This window comes from Schistocerca serialis, chromosome 5, assembly GCF_023864345.2.
Source record: "Schistocerca serialis cubense isolate TAMUIC-IGC-003099 chromosome 5, iqSchSeri2.2, whole genome shotgun sequence".
Taxonomy (NCBI): domain Eukaryota; kingdom Metazoa; phylum Arthropoda; class Insecta; order Orthoptera; family Acrididae; genus Schistocerca; species Schistocerca serialis.
This window is the reverse complement of record NC_064642.1, coordinates 49,048,760-49,062,016: the sequence shown is the minus strand read 5'-3', so window position 1 is coordinate 49,062,016 and position 13,257 is coordinate 49,048,760.

Genomic DNA, 13,257 nt, shown 5'->3' with positions numbered 1-13,257 from the left:
CTGAAATTTTTCTCGAGGTTGCCTTCTGTGTTACTTTTCTCAAGCCCAGCCGGCGCGCGAGACAGTGCGTCCGCAACAATATTCTCCTTGCCGGGAATGTAGACTATTGTGAAGTGGAATTCTTGCAGAAACAATGCCCAACGTTTTAACCTGTAATAATTTAATTATGAAGTCATAAGAAACTGTAATGCACGATGATCACTGTATACTTTTTAGTGCTTACCAGAAAGAAAGGAACGGAATTTGTTAAATGCCCAAACGATAGCTTAAGCTTCTAATTCAGTAACGGAATAATTTTTTTCAGATTTTGTTAGCACTCGGCTAGCAAAAGCAATGGATTTTCTGAACAGTAGTGTCATTTTCTATGGCTTCTTGAAATAAACGGGTACCAAGACCGACTTTACAAGAATCCGTGCTAAGGCAGAAATCTTGTGACAGATCTGGATGAGCTAGTATTGACGCGGTAAGCAGCAATTCTTTGAAAGAATTGAATTCCAACTGTGTTTGTTCGTCCCAGTTCCAAACAGTATTTTTTCCAGTGAGAGAACAAAGTTTTGGTGTAACTAGAATCTGCATATTCAGAAAACGATGGTAAAAACTTAGGAGACCTAGAAAACTGCGGACTTGTTTTTTTTTTTTTTTTTTTTTTTTTTTTTTTTTTTTTTTTTTTTTTTTTTTTTTTTTTTTGATGGAACTGGAATGCCTCTCATTGCTTCTAACTTTTCAGGATCCGGCTAAATGCCTTCAGAAGAAATAATATGTCCCAAAAACCTCACCTTTGACCTACCGAATTCAGACTTTTCCAAGTTAACTGTAATTCCAGATTCTGCAATAATAAAACTGTTGAGGATGCGATTATGTTATTCCCATGAGGCTTCTGCTATTAGAAGATCGTCCACATATAAGGTGATGTGACGTTTTAATAACTCAGGTAATATGGAATTTAGCCCCCGAATGAATGCTGCCGAAGAAATGTTCAAAACAAAAGGAGGTTTCCGAAATTGATATCAAACGCCGAAACAAAGAAAAGCTGTGTATTTTCTTCATTCTGGATGAAGTTCGATCTGATACAAGCTGGATCTGAGATCAATAGAAGACAACACTTTTACACCATTAGAATTTTGAAGTAGTTCTTCCAACGTTTGCGGCCTGTCTGTTTCAGGAATGATGATAGTATTGATTTGTCTCGAATCTAAGACAAGTCTGATCGATACATTTTTCTTCTCAACAACATGTAATGGATTGTTGTATGAGCTTACTGCAGGCTCAATAATGCCCTCGTCAAGCATAGATTGTATTTCGGTTCTAGCACGGTCCCTATAATGTGCCGGAATTACGTATGGTCTAACACAAAATTTAGTATGCTCACGAACAAGAAATTGGTATTGATTGACTGTTCCTGTTTTGTGAGTAAAAACTGTGGAATGTGCTTGTAAAATCTCAAAAAGTCCTGCTTATCAGTGTCATTACAATTCTCAATTGTTTGAATTATAATCTCATTAACTCATTAGCATCAAATACGCTGTCGATATCATCCCTGTCAGTACTTGCAGAGTGATTGTTAGTGTCTAGTTCCGTCAAAAATTCCGAACTGTTGTCTACCAGAAGGTAAAGCCGATTAATTTCCTCGTCATGGTTTGAGGGCCAATCTTCAAATTTCAAAGCTATTGACTTACCTTCTGTCTTTAACCTTATTTTAGCATCGTGAAAGTTTAAGATTGCTTTGTATTCATTCACAAAGACTACTCCCAATATAATTTCCGTCGACAATAATGGAACAATAAGAAAGTTCGTAGAGAAGCTGTGGCTTTGACAAAAGAATTCTAAGTTGGTTTATTGGCATACATCTCCACTTTTTCCAAAAATTGCACCTTGTAATTTAATCTTATGTAAAGGAAGTGTGGGGCAGTCGGTCGATTTGTTGCATTTGCTAAAAGCTGTTTCATTAATTACTGAAATGGGACTCCCAGAGTCAAGTACTGCCGTAAATTTTACGTCATTTACTGTAATATGAATTACAGGATAAACAATGTTGTTATGTTTTACGTCATGTTACGGCAGCTACGTCGTCAGCTTCATAAGTACGTTTTGTGGCTGCCAGCGGTGTGAGTCATCACCTACTGATTCTTTGTTGGCGCGCGTCGTTATTGGGATTTGGAGGTCTAACTTCTACAAATTCACCTTGTCGAGAGGGCCCTGCTCTGTTTGAATCCCGCCAGTTCTGATGACACTCAGGTCTGTCGTTATGTCGGTAGTTTCCACAGTTTCTTTTTTGTCGGTCATGTGGTGGAGAATTTCTCCCAGAATCGTAACTGCTAGGTGGACTGTTGCATCTCTAGTTATTCTGTCTCCCTTGATAATAATTATTTTGGTTCCCATATTGTCTGTTTCTCTGATTGTCTCTGTGATAGTCATTACCGTGGAGAGGTGATCTTTCCCTGTAATTATTACTACTCTGCCAACGGTTGTCATACGGGTGGTGTCTGTTTTGGTCACGATTTGCGTTGTAAGAATAGCCTTGTTGTGTCCAGTTATTATGTCTTTCATCGCGGAATTGTGAAGGATGTGACCTGTAATTGTTGTGTTCCTGTTTTCGCGTCCCTTGATTGTCAGTGTCAATTTCCAATTCTTGTAACAGTCCCTGAAAAGCTTCAATGTCGTCTTTGCAACGTCCTGCCAAAATAATATGTCGTAAATGTTCAGGTAATTTGATTAAGCAAGTGCGGATGAGTTCTGAGGGGCTGTATGGGTTTGACAGGTACTGATTCTTGTGCAACATGTTTTCAAAGTATTTCACAAGACTAGAAAATTCAGATTGTTCGAAATGTTTCATCATTATGATGCTATGTTTTACTCGGTTTTGTGTAGCTTGAGACCAATATGCTGAGAGGAAGGCATGATAAAATTCTACTTCACTGTGACAATAGTGAATGGCCGTTCGCATTCTTACAGCTGGTTCGTTCTCTAAGTAGCCACACATAAATTCTAATCTGTGCTCCAATGACTAGTTGGGAGGAAAACAATGAGAGAATTGATGAAGCCATGCTTGTGGATGAATGTCGTTGCCAGATTTCTTAAATGTTTTGAATTTACGCGTACTAATGAACAGCTTATAGTCAAAATCATCGTGTCATTGTTACGTCGTGTCGGCGGTTCCATCTCAAAATTCGGTGCACCTTGCCAATTTCTTTCATAATTTCCGAAATGCCCTGTGTTATTATTTTGTGGCTTTTCCGTATTTCTAAGTTCCTCTTCCTGTGTTGGAGCGCGAGTCTCCTCTGAAATATGTAATTCTCGTATTACTTGTGCCAACTGATCTTGTACTTCCCGGATTTCTCTTTTGTGTTGCGTTCATACTCTTCTATGTCATTAAAGACAACCGGTCTTGTGTCATTCAGATTATCAAATGGCTCTGAGCACTATGCGACTTAAATTCTGAGGTCATCAGTCGCCCAGAACTTAGAACTAATTAAACCTAACTAACCTAAGGACATCACACACATCCATACCCGAGGCAGGATTCGAACCTGCGACCGTAGCGGTCGCTCGATTCCAGACTGTAGCGCCTAGAACCGCACGGCCACTCCAGCCGGCCTTCAGATTATCATCTACCTTCGTAGATAAATTATTTAGCTGATCCGAAAGTTCTAACACTTTCTCTGATAATGAACTAATTTCCTTCATGTGTCTTTCTGAACCAATTTTCAGAGGATCTACTGTGTCCTTTAAGTTTTTCTGAGTTTTTGAAAGTTGCGTAACCGAATCGGTAGATGCAACTGAGTCAATTTTAGCCCGCAAGGTCTCGTGATTTTCATGAACAATAGTTTGCAGTTCTTTTATGACTGCATCGTGATTCTGTAATGCATTTTCATGCCGCGAGAAAATAGGTTGAAAATGCTCACAAATTTGTGTTTTTACGTCATTACAGACTTTTTGACATTTCGATTCTATGTTATGTAACTCAGTAGTTAAATCTTCACGTGTTTGTTGAAGCGTTTCTTTAATTTGTCTCTGATTTTGTTCCATTTGTTGCCGTGACTGTTTTTGATTTTGTTCCATTGCGTCTAACTGTTGCTGTGTTTGTCTCTGGTGTTGTTCCATTGTGTCTAACTTTTGAAGCTTTTCTCCCATTTGTTTCTGATTTTGTTCAAGCGTTGTGTCTAACTTTTGAAGCCTTTGCCCCATTTGTTACATTAACTGAAATAACAATGCACTGGTGTCTGAAACATGATCCTCAGTGCTATTCGGCAGTGTATTTGAACCGGCAATATTCGCATTTTGAAAAGTAGAAAATGTGTCTTGACCTATTTGAGAAAACAGTGAGGACGCAAAATCTGAATCTACAGTATTTGCAAGATTGTGTTCTGTCATTTCGGATTCCTGAGGCAAGCTGTTGCCGACCAATCGATCGATAATGCTTCCCTTTTCACTAATTGTTTCACTGTCTACACCATTATTTGCTGCCCGCTCCATTTCCCTATGTACAGTTACCAAATTACTACTTTGAATGTCTGTTAATCCATTACACGGTTGTACTGATAAGCTACGCTCGTCGTCACTATCATTTCTCAATTTACTTTGGAGCCTAGTGTTTCGTTTTTCACACGCCATAATTATCACGTATTTCACACGATAACAAGACAAGCACAATTTGAAGAGCAAAAATAAGAAAACACATTAGCATAGCACTGAAAATAATATTTCGTTAGTTGTAAGCGCAGCTGCGAAATATTTGGTGCAAATCAACATGCATGCCACAACTGTTTGACTGTACAACAATGAAAAACTACAACTACAAAGGAAATTCTCTACATAATTACGCGCTAGCAATAAACAATAGAAACACTAATTACATAAACTACAAGAAAAAATCAGAAGATTCCAGTGAGGTATCCTCGGCTAAGGGTCGACATATAAAACGTACCCTTAGAAAAAATTATGAATTACTGTGCTGATAAACCTCTTACGTTATTTGATTTTCAAACAGCTGAGCAGAACTGAACGTACTCAGACAGTTCGCTCTTTACTTATTCTGATCAACACTAAACTGACACACGATAACTATTTTAGCGCAACCCAATCTGACTTTCAATAACCCCTACAAAATAATGGCCCTTACTAACAATAACCTATACCTTTCATGAATCACTTACCTCATAAAAATCTTCGTTACTCAAACTACTGCAATGCAGCGTGCGCCAATACTGCCAGACGAATAAAAGATTCAAACTACTGAAGGTACTAACTACTGATAGGCATAGTTAGCAAATGAAAGATTTTGATAGAGAACAAACAATGTATTTACCTTAATAATGTCCAAATGTCATCATATATATGTGAGTTCATGATATCCAATATTACAAATTTATTCTTTCTGGTGGACACACGTCCAGATCGTCCGCTCTCAAAATTCTGCCATCTCTCTCCCCACATCCACCACTGCTGGCGGCTCACCTCCAACTGCGCAACGCTACGCGCTGTTCACATCCAACTGCCCAACACTACAATAGCGAGTATTTCAACAATGCCAACCAGCCACAGACTGGACACAGCACAGTCAGTGATTTTCATACAGAGCGCTACGTGGCGTTACCAACATAAAAACCCAAACAGGCTACTTACAAGGTGTTACTGTTTTTAGAATCTACGGAAAGAGCTAGAATGGCAGTGAAACTACCACTAGGGGCTAAATAGTTGGGCGTCCACAACTCTTCACAGGACGTAGGTCTCGGAGGCTTTTCTGCTCTGCTAAAGTAAGATCTGTGGCATCTCTGTTGAAAGAGCACAATGCTGGTGCACGTACAAGTGTTTCGGAGCTCACCGTTCATTGTACACGGCGCTCTGCAACAGACCATCCCTATGTGTTCACATGTTGACCCAACGACATGGTCAGTTACGACTGCACCGGTCACGAGACCATCGGGATTCGACAGTCGATCAATGGAATCGCATTTTTGCTACAGTAGGTCGATGATAGTCTCCACAAACGCCGTCATCTAGGTGGACGGTGGTTCGAAACGTGCAGCGCGTCAAGGACACAGACTGGTGGGAGCAACATTATGCTATGGGAGACATTTTCCTGCGCATACATGGGACCTGTGGCAATAATCGATGACACGCTGACCATTCCGAGCCACCTGCATCCCTTTAAACTTGATATCTTTCCCGACGGCGATGTCATATTTCAGCGTATAGCTCCGTGTCTCGGAGCCAGAACCATCCTATAGTTGTTTGAGGAATATTACACCGAACTCAAGTTGATGTCTCGGCGACCAAATTCGCCTGATGTAAATTCTATGGAACCCATCTGGGTCGCTACCGGGACCATCACCGTGTAGGCAAATCAGCGGCCCGTTATTTACGCGGTTTAAATGACATGTGCGTAGACATGTATTGCCACATACCTTTACAAACCCACCAAGAAACTATCGGATCCTAATATGTGGAATCAGTGATGTATTTCGTTCGAAAGATGGACAAGCAAGCTATTAATCAGGTGGGCATAATACTTCGGCTCATCAGTGCATGGCTGGTGTACTTAGTTTTGTAAACAGGTTTAAGGGACTGTTAAAAAAAACAATGGTGGGTTTATTCTTCCGCCCTTGCCTAGCATACGTAGTCCTACGTAAGCAACGAACGAGATTTTCAAACCTTTCATCTAACTTCATTTTCCAGATGGATACATTGTGGACGTTGTCGATGGTGCTCGCAGCATGCACTTTTCTGTGGAGGCCGGCACAGCAACAAGGAATTTTCGTGACATCTGGAGGCCTAAACCAACAGGTCAGTATATCAGTCCTCGGACTTTTTAAGTTTTCTGTGTAAAAATGTTTAAACTACATTCTGAAATGTCTAGAGTGGAATGGTGCTGTGGTAAACAAACTGCACCCGCATTCGGGAGGAGCGGTGTTCTGCTCTCCGTTTTGCAATGAAGTGGTTAAAGTAAACCACTTAAGGGGAATGCCACTGTGGTTGCTTTGAAAAGGTCGCCGCTGATTTCCTGCCCCGTTCACTCGCATTTCGATCTTGTGCTCTGTTTCTAGTGACTTGATCATTTCAAACTGGGCCCCCTTCCACTGTGGCATTCGCTGTGTTCCACGGTGCATTATACACTGAAGAACCAAAGAAACTGGTACACCTGCCTACTATAGCGTAGGGCTTCCGTGAACACGCAGAGATACCGCAACACGACGAGGCGTGTACTCGACTAATGTCTGAAGTAGTGCTGGAGGGAATTGACACCATGAATCCTGGAGGACTATCCATAAACCCGTAAGAGTACGAGGGTATAGAGATCTCTTCCAAACAGCACATTTCAAGGCATCCCAGATATGCCTTGGCCAGTGGAAGTGTTTAAACTCAGAAGAACCCTTAAGCAACTCTGTAGCAATTCTGGACGTGTGGGGTGTAGCGTTGGCCCGCTGGAATTGCCCAAGTCCGTGGGAATGCGCAATGGACATGAATGGATGCAGGTGTTCAGACAGGATGCTTTGGTACGTGTCACCTGTCAGAGTCGTATCTAGACGTATCAGGGGTCCCATATCACATCAACTGCACACGCTCCACCCCATTACAGAGCCTCCACCTGCTTGAACAGTATCGGGACAACAGAAAGCATTTTGTGCTCTACTTTTTCCGCAGTGCGGGTCAGTAATAATTGTTCAGCGTGCCTTTCGTATTGGGATTGGTGTGGGTCCTCCTACAGTACATAGCATTAGACGATGGCATGAACAATTCCGAGAAACAAGTTATTCGTATAAAATCAAATCGCCGGGCCGTCCTCTAGTGTCTGACACAGCCGTCGAACACATCCGCCATAGTTTCACAAGGAGTCCGCAGAAATCCGTTCGCCATGCAGGTCGACAGCTCAACGTGTCCCGGATGTCTGTCTGGTGGATGTTGCGCCGACACTTACACACGAAACCATACACAGTTCAGCTACTGCAAGCTCTTCGTGAAGGTGACAAACAAAAACGTGTGGAGTACTGTGATTTTGTTCTTGGCAAGATGGAAGATGAGGGTTTTCTCCCACGATTAGTGTTCAGTGACGAAGCAACATTCTATTCAAATGCAAAGGTGAACCTTCATAATGTGAGAATATGAGGTACGGAACAATCACATGAAGTTGTACGACATGAGAGGGACTCTCCAAAATTTAATGTGTTTCGTGTAGTTTCCAGAGAAAAGGCGTACGGTCCATTTTTCTTTGCCGAGAACACTGTTAAAGGAAGCACATATCTCCATATGCTTGAGAAATTTTTTTTCCCACAGTTGGAGACTGATTCGAACGACTTCATTTACCAACAGGATGGGGCACCGCCACACTGGCATCTGAAAGTTTGGGAATTTTTAAATCAAAGTATTACTGAACGATGGATCGGTCGTACTGGACCCAAGATTTAACCTTACATTACTGGACTCCAGGATCACCAGACCTGACTATATGTATTTCTTGTGGGGGTTTATAAAAGACTCTGTTTATGTGCCTCCGTTAGCAACAACAGTGAATGAACTGAGACATCGCATAACAGCACCTGTGGAAGCTGTAACTCAAGACATGCTGGCTGCAGTGTGGGAACAATTTGAATACCGCATTGACATATGCCGTGCATCTCAAGGGGGACATATTGAACACCTATGAAAAGATTGATTGGCGACTCCATGGACTGTTCTGTGCACCACGACCAAATAGTGGATAGAATTGGAAGGAGAATCAGCATTGGTCGTATTTTTTTTTTTTTTTTTGTTTTATTATCCGCAAAATCGATTTTCGGTCATTTAGTGACCATCCCCAGTGCTGTACTATACAATTAAAATTGGTAGGCACTGGTATCAACAAGCTTAGAGCGGTCACATACACTTATGTTGATACCAGTCCCTAACAAATTTAATTGTATATTACAGCACTGAGGATGGTCACTTAGTGACCGAAAATCGATTTTCCGGATAATAAAACAAAAAAAAAAAAAAATACGACCAATGCTGATTCTCCTTCCAACCTATGAAAAGGTATGAAAAAAAGGAAAGTTTTTAGATTCCCATTCATCAAAAACCAAAATTCATTGTGTAAACTTATTAGTTTCAGAAATATAGACGTGCCAAATCGGATGATACTTTTTGATATACCCTTGTTTAGTGGTTGCTAAAGCCACAGTATTTCCCATCGCTCTCAGAAATGTTCAATCTGTGCTTTAGTAAACTCACAGGCAACATATACAAGTAAATGTGTGAGATTTTTAAAGTAAATAAAGAGGTTACCCCCCTCTTCCCCCCCCCCCCCCCATTCATCAAAAACCAAAATTCATTGTAGAAACTTATTAGTTTCAGAAATATAGACGTGCCAAATCGGATGATACTTTTTGATATACCCTTGTTTAGTGGTTGCTAAACCCACAGTATTTCCCATCGCTCTCAGAAATGTTCAATCTGTGCTTTAGTAAACTCACAGACAACATATAGAAGTAAATGTGTGAGATTTTTAAAGTAAATAAAGAGTGTACCCCCCTCTTCCCCCCCCCCCCCCAGATATCAGTAGGAGACAAGTGCCCCTCCCCTGCCCCTCCTTTGGGGGCACCTGTGGCCAGAAAACACCTGGTACCAAATCAGGATTGTAGGGAGTGCGGTCCATCACCTCCCATTTGAATCGGCAAAGAAGTTGTTGAGGCTGTAGCCTGTGGTGCGGCATTGTCACGCAGCGCAAAGGCACCATGCTTCTTTGTTTTGCAACGACTCAGCCTATTCACTTATATTAGCTAATGGCCCAACGGCGTTAGGTCCTGTGATTTTCTTAAATGACAGACTGCAGAGATCTAACCAGAAAATGATTCAACTAACCGGCACATACTTTTCCTCCAGAGGGAGTAGGAATGCACAACAAATATTTCTCTTGATATTGCCATTATGTTCAAAAGTATTCAACACATATATCTAGTACCTGAACATAAACACTTTATAAGACAATGTAATAGACTAAAACTGTTTACTAGACTGGAATTCCAAACTGGAATCTTCAATGCTAGATATTACAAGGTTCCTGCTGCATTGCCGCAATGCTTTGATAATTATGTTTCTACATCCATATCTATTCTCTGCATACCAGTGTGAAGTGCATGCACATGGCACATCCCATTGTAACAGCTGTTAGCATTTTTCCCTTTCCATTCACGTAAGGAGCGCGGAAAGAATTATTAAGTACCTCTGTGTGTGCTGTGATCAATATAATCTGGTCCCCACGATCTCTACAGGAGCAATACGTGGGGTGTTGTAGTATATTCCTCGAATCATCATTAAGCCGGTTCTCAAAACTTTGTAAGTAGGCTTTCTCGGGTTACATTACGTCTATCTTCAAGAATCTGTCAGTTCAGTTTCTTCTGCACCTCTGTAACACTCCCACATGCCGGCCGAAGTGGCCGTGCGGTTAAAGGCGCTGCAGTCTGGAACCGCAAGACCGCTACGGTCGCAGGTTCAAATCCTGCCTCGGGCATGGATGTTTGTGATGTCCTTAGGTTAGTTAGGTTTAACTAGTTCTAAGTTCTAGGGGACTGATGACCACAGCAGTTAAGTCCCATAGTGCTCAGAGCCATTTGAACCATTTTGAACTCCCACATATCAAGCATACCTCTCACCATTTGTACTGCCCTTCTCTACCTACGTTCAATATACCCCATTATTCCTATTTGGTAAGGATTCCATACACTTGAGGGATATTGTAGGATGAGTCCCCAGAGTGATTTACAAGCAATCTACTTGCAAGATCGAAGTCTGTCACATGCCTTACCCACGACTTAGCCACTGTGCTCATTCCGTTTCACATCCCTACAAAATCTTACATCTGCATCTATATTTACATCTACATTCATACTCCTCAAGCCACCTGACGGTGTGTGGCGGAGGGCGAGTACCTCTATCTGTTCTACCTTCTATTCCAGTCTCGTATTGTTCGTGGAAAGAAACATTGTCGGTATGCCTCTGTGTGGGCTCTAATCTCTCTGATGTTATCCTCATGGTCTCTTCGCGAGATATACGTAGGAGGGAACAATATACTGCTTGACTCCTCGGTGAAGGAAACTTCAACAAAAGCCCGTGCCGAGCTACTGAGCGTCTCTCCTGCAGGTCTTCCACTGGAGTTTATCTATCATCTCCGTAACGCTTGCGCGATTACCGAATGATCCTGTAACGAAGCGCAGTGCTCTCCGTTGGATCTTCCCTATCTCTTCTATCAACCCTGTCTCGTACGGATTCCACACTGCTGAGCAGTATTCAAGCAGTGGGCGAACAAGCCTAAGGTAACCTACTTCCTTTGTTTTCGGATTGCATTTCCTTAGGATTCTTCCAATGAATCTCAGTCTGGCATCTGCTTTACCGACGATCAACTTTATGTGATCATTCCATTTTAAATCACTCCTAATGCCTACTCCCAGATAATTTATGGAGTTAACTGCTTCCAGTTGCTCACTTGCTATATTGTAGATAAATGATAAAGGATCTTTCTTTCTATGTATTCGCAGCACATTACACTTGTCTACATTGAGACAGCATCATCCGCAAAAAGCCTCAGTGAACTTCCGATGTTATCCACGAGGTCATTTATGCATATATATCTATATATATATATATATATATATATATATATATATATCCAAGTATTTATATGAGTTAACCAATTCCAACTTCTCCTTGTCGATAATGTATTGTTTCATCACTCATCACCTACTTTTCGATGGGTTGAGTGCATTAAGTACTATCTATTGAGATGCCAAGAACATTCTGCTATACCCTTTGTCAAAAGGTATTACTGAATCACAGTAATGAAATCATGCCACAAGACTGGAATAAAACTTCAACTTCCATGAATGCTTCAGCTCTGGACGACATTCCGTAAGAGCAAATTCCTGATCAAAATTCTTCCAATACTCGATCATAAAATTCAGGAGACTATTTGGCTTTCACTGTCAGGGAATTTGCGGCCGGCCACATCTGAAGACTCCACATTAACAACTGCCACGCAGGCACGCGCTCAGAAACTAAGCAACCAGAAAACTCACTGTTGAGCCCACAGATGTTCAACCGGGCTTTGTTACACCTCCGAGCGGTTGTGTCTGATCTCTTATCGATCGAGAGGCAGCAAGGGTTACCTCACACAGTGTGAGCACGACTGAAGACTCGTCCTCACAGCTGTATTCCTGTCAATAGAGCTGGTGCAATGTAATTTAGCCAACGTGAGAAACTCGTTCTCATCCTGGGCGCTAAGCGATTCCGAAAGCGCGCCCACCGCATTTGATTGTCGCCTGCCGAATTGTGCTGTTATCTCTGTGTTTTACGGCACATGGGTGCAGAGAAAGTTCTTCAAACTGTGCTTCAGAGGGCTGCGGAAGCCGCTTGCTATTCCACGCAATGGATAGTAAAGGAGCAGAAGGAAAACATACCTACAACTACAGTACCTTCTGAGGCTTCACTATTTCAGAAATATCGTGGAAGAGGTTGGTTGGTTGGTTGATTTGGGGGAGGGGACCAAACAGCGAGGTCATCTGTCCCATCGGGTTAGGGAAGGACGGGGAAGGAAGTCTGTCGTGCCTTTCCAAAGGAACCGTCCTGGCATCTGCCTGAAGCGATTTATCACGGAAAACTTAAATCAGGATGGCCAAACGCGGGTTTGAACTGTCGGCCTCCTGAATGCGAGTTCAGTGTGCTAACCACTGCGACACCCCCCTCGGTGGTGGAATAATGGGAAGCAAGCTTTGTTTACAGACTGCAAACGATAACTGTTCACAACGCACGGCAGTGGTGTAGGTGAAGTCGAGACGAACAAATTGATATAGGACACCTGCAATCTTATGAAGCTGGAACAGTGTCAAAGTGGCTTACGAAAGCTACCAAACCGCATGCCCGCCGTGCGTGATTCTGGTTATTTTGAAAAAAAAAAAAACCTTGTTCTTGCTCTTAAAAAATGTAAAATTGTCAATGTGTAAGTTTTATCTCAAAATATTGTGGATTTAACAGCATAAATTAACAACTAAATCGTTTTGTTCTATTGCCCCCTTACTACGAAACTGCTGGGCTTGTAAAATTAAATTTTTGTCGAATTTTAAACGTGAATTAGTTTTTGGATAAATCTTATATAAGTAGTTTTTCTTTCGTTCCCTCACGCAAAAGTCTAAGTTAATAATGTTGGTGAAGTAGCCGTGTGAGCCGGTGACTTAAAGAGAACGAGAGGATACTGGAAATCTCGCGTGGCGAGCATGCGCTGTGGCTTACGTC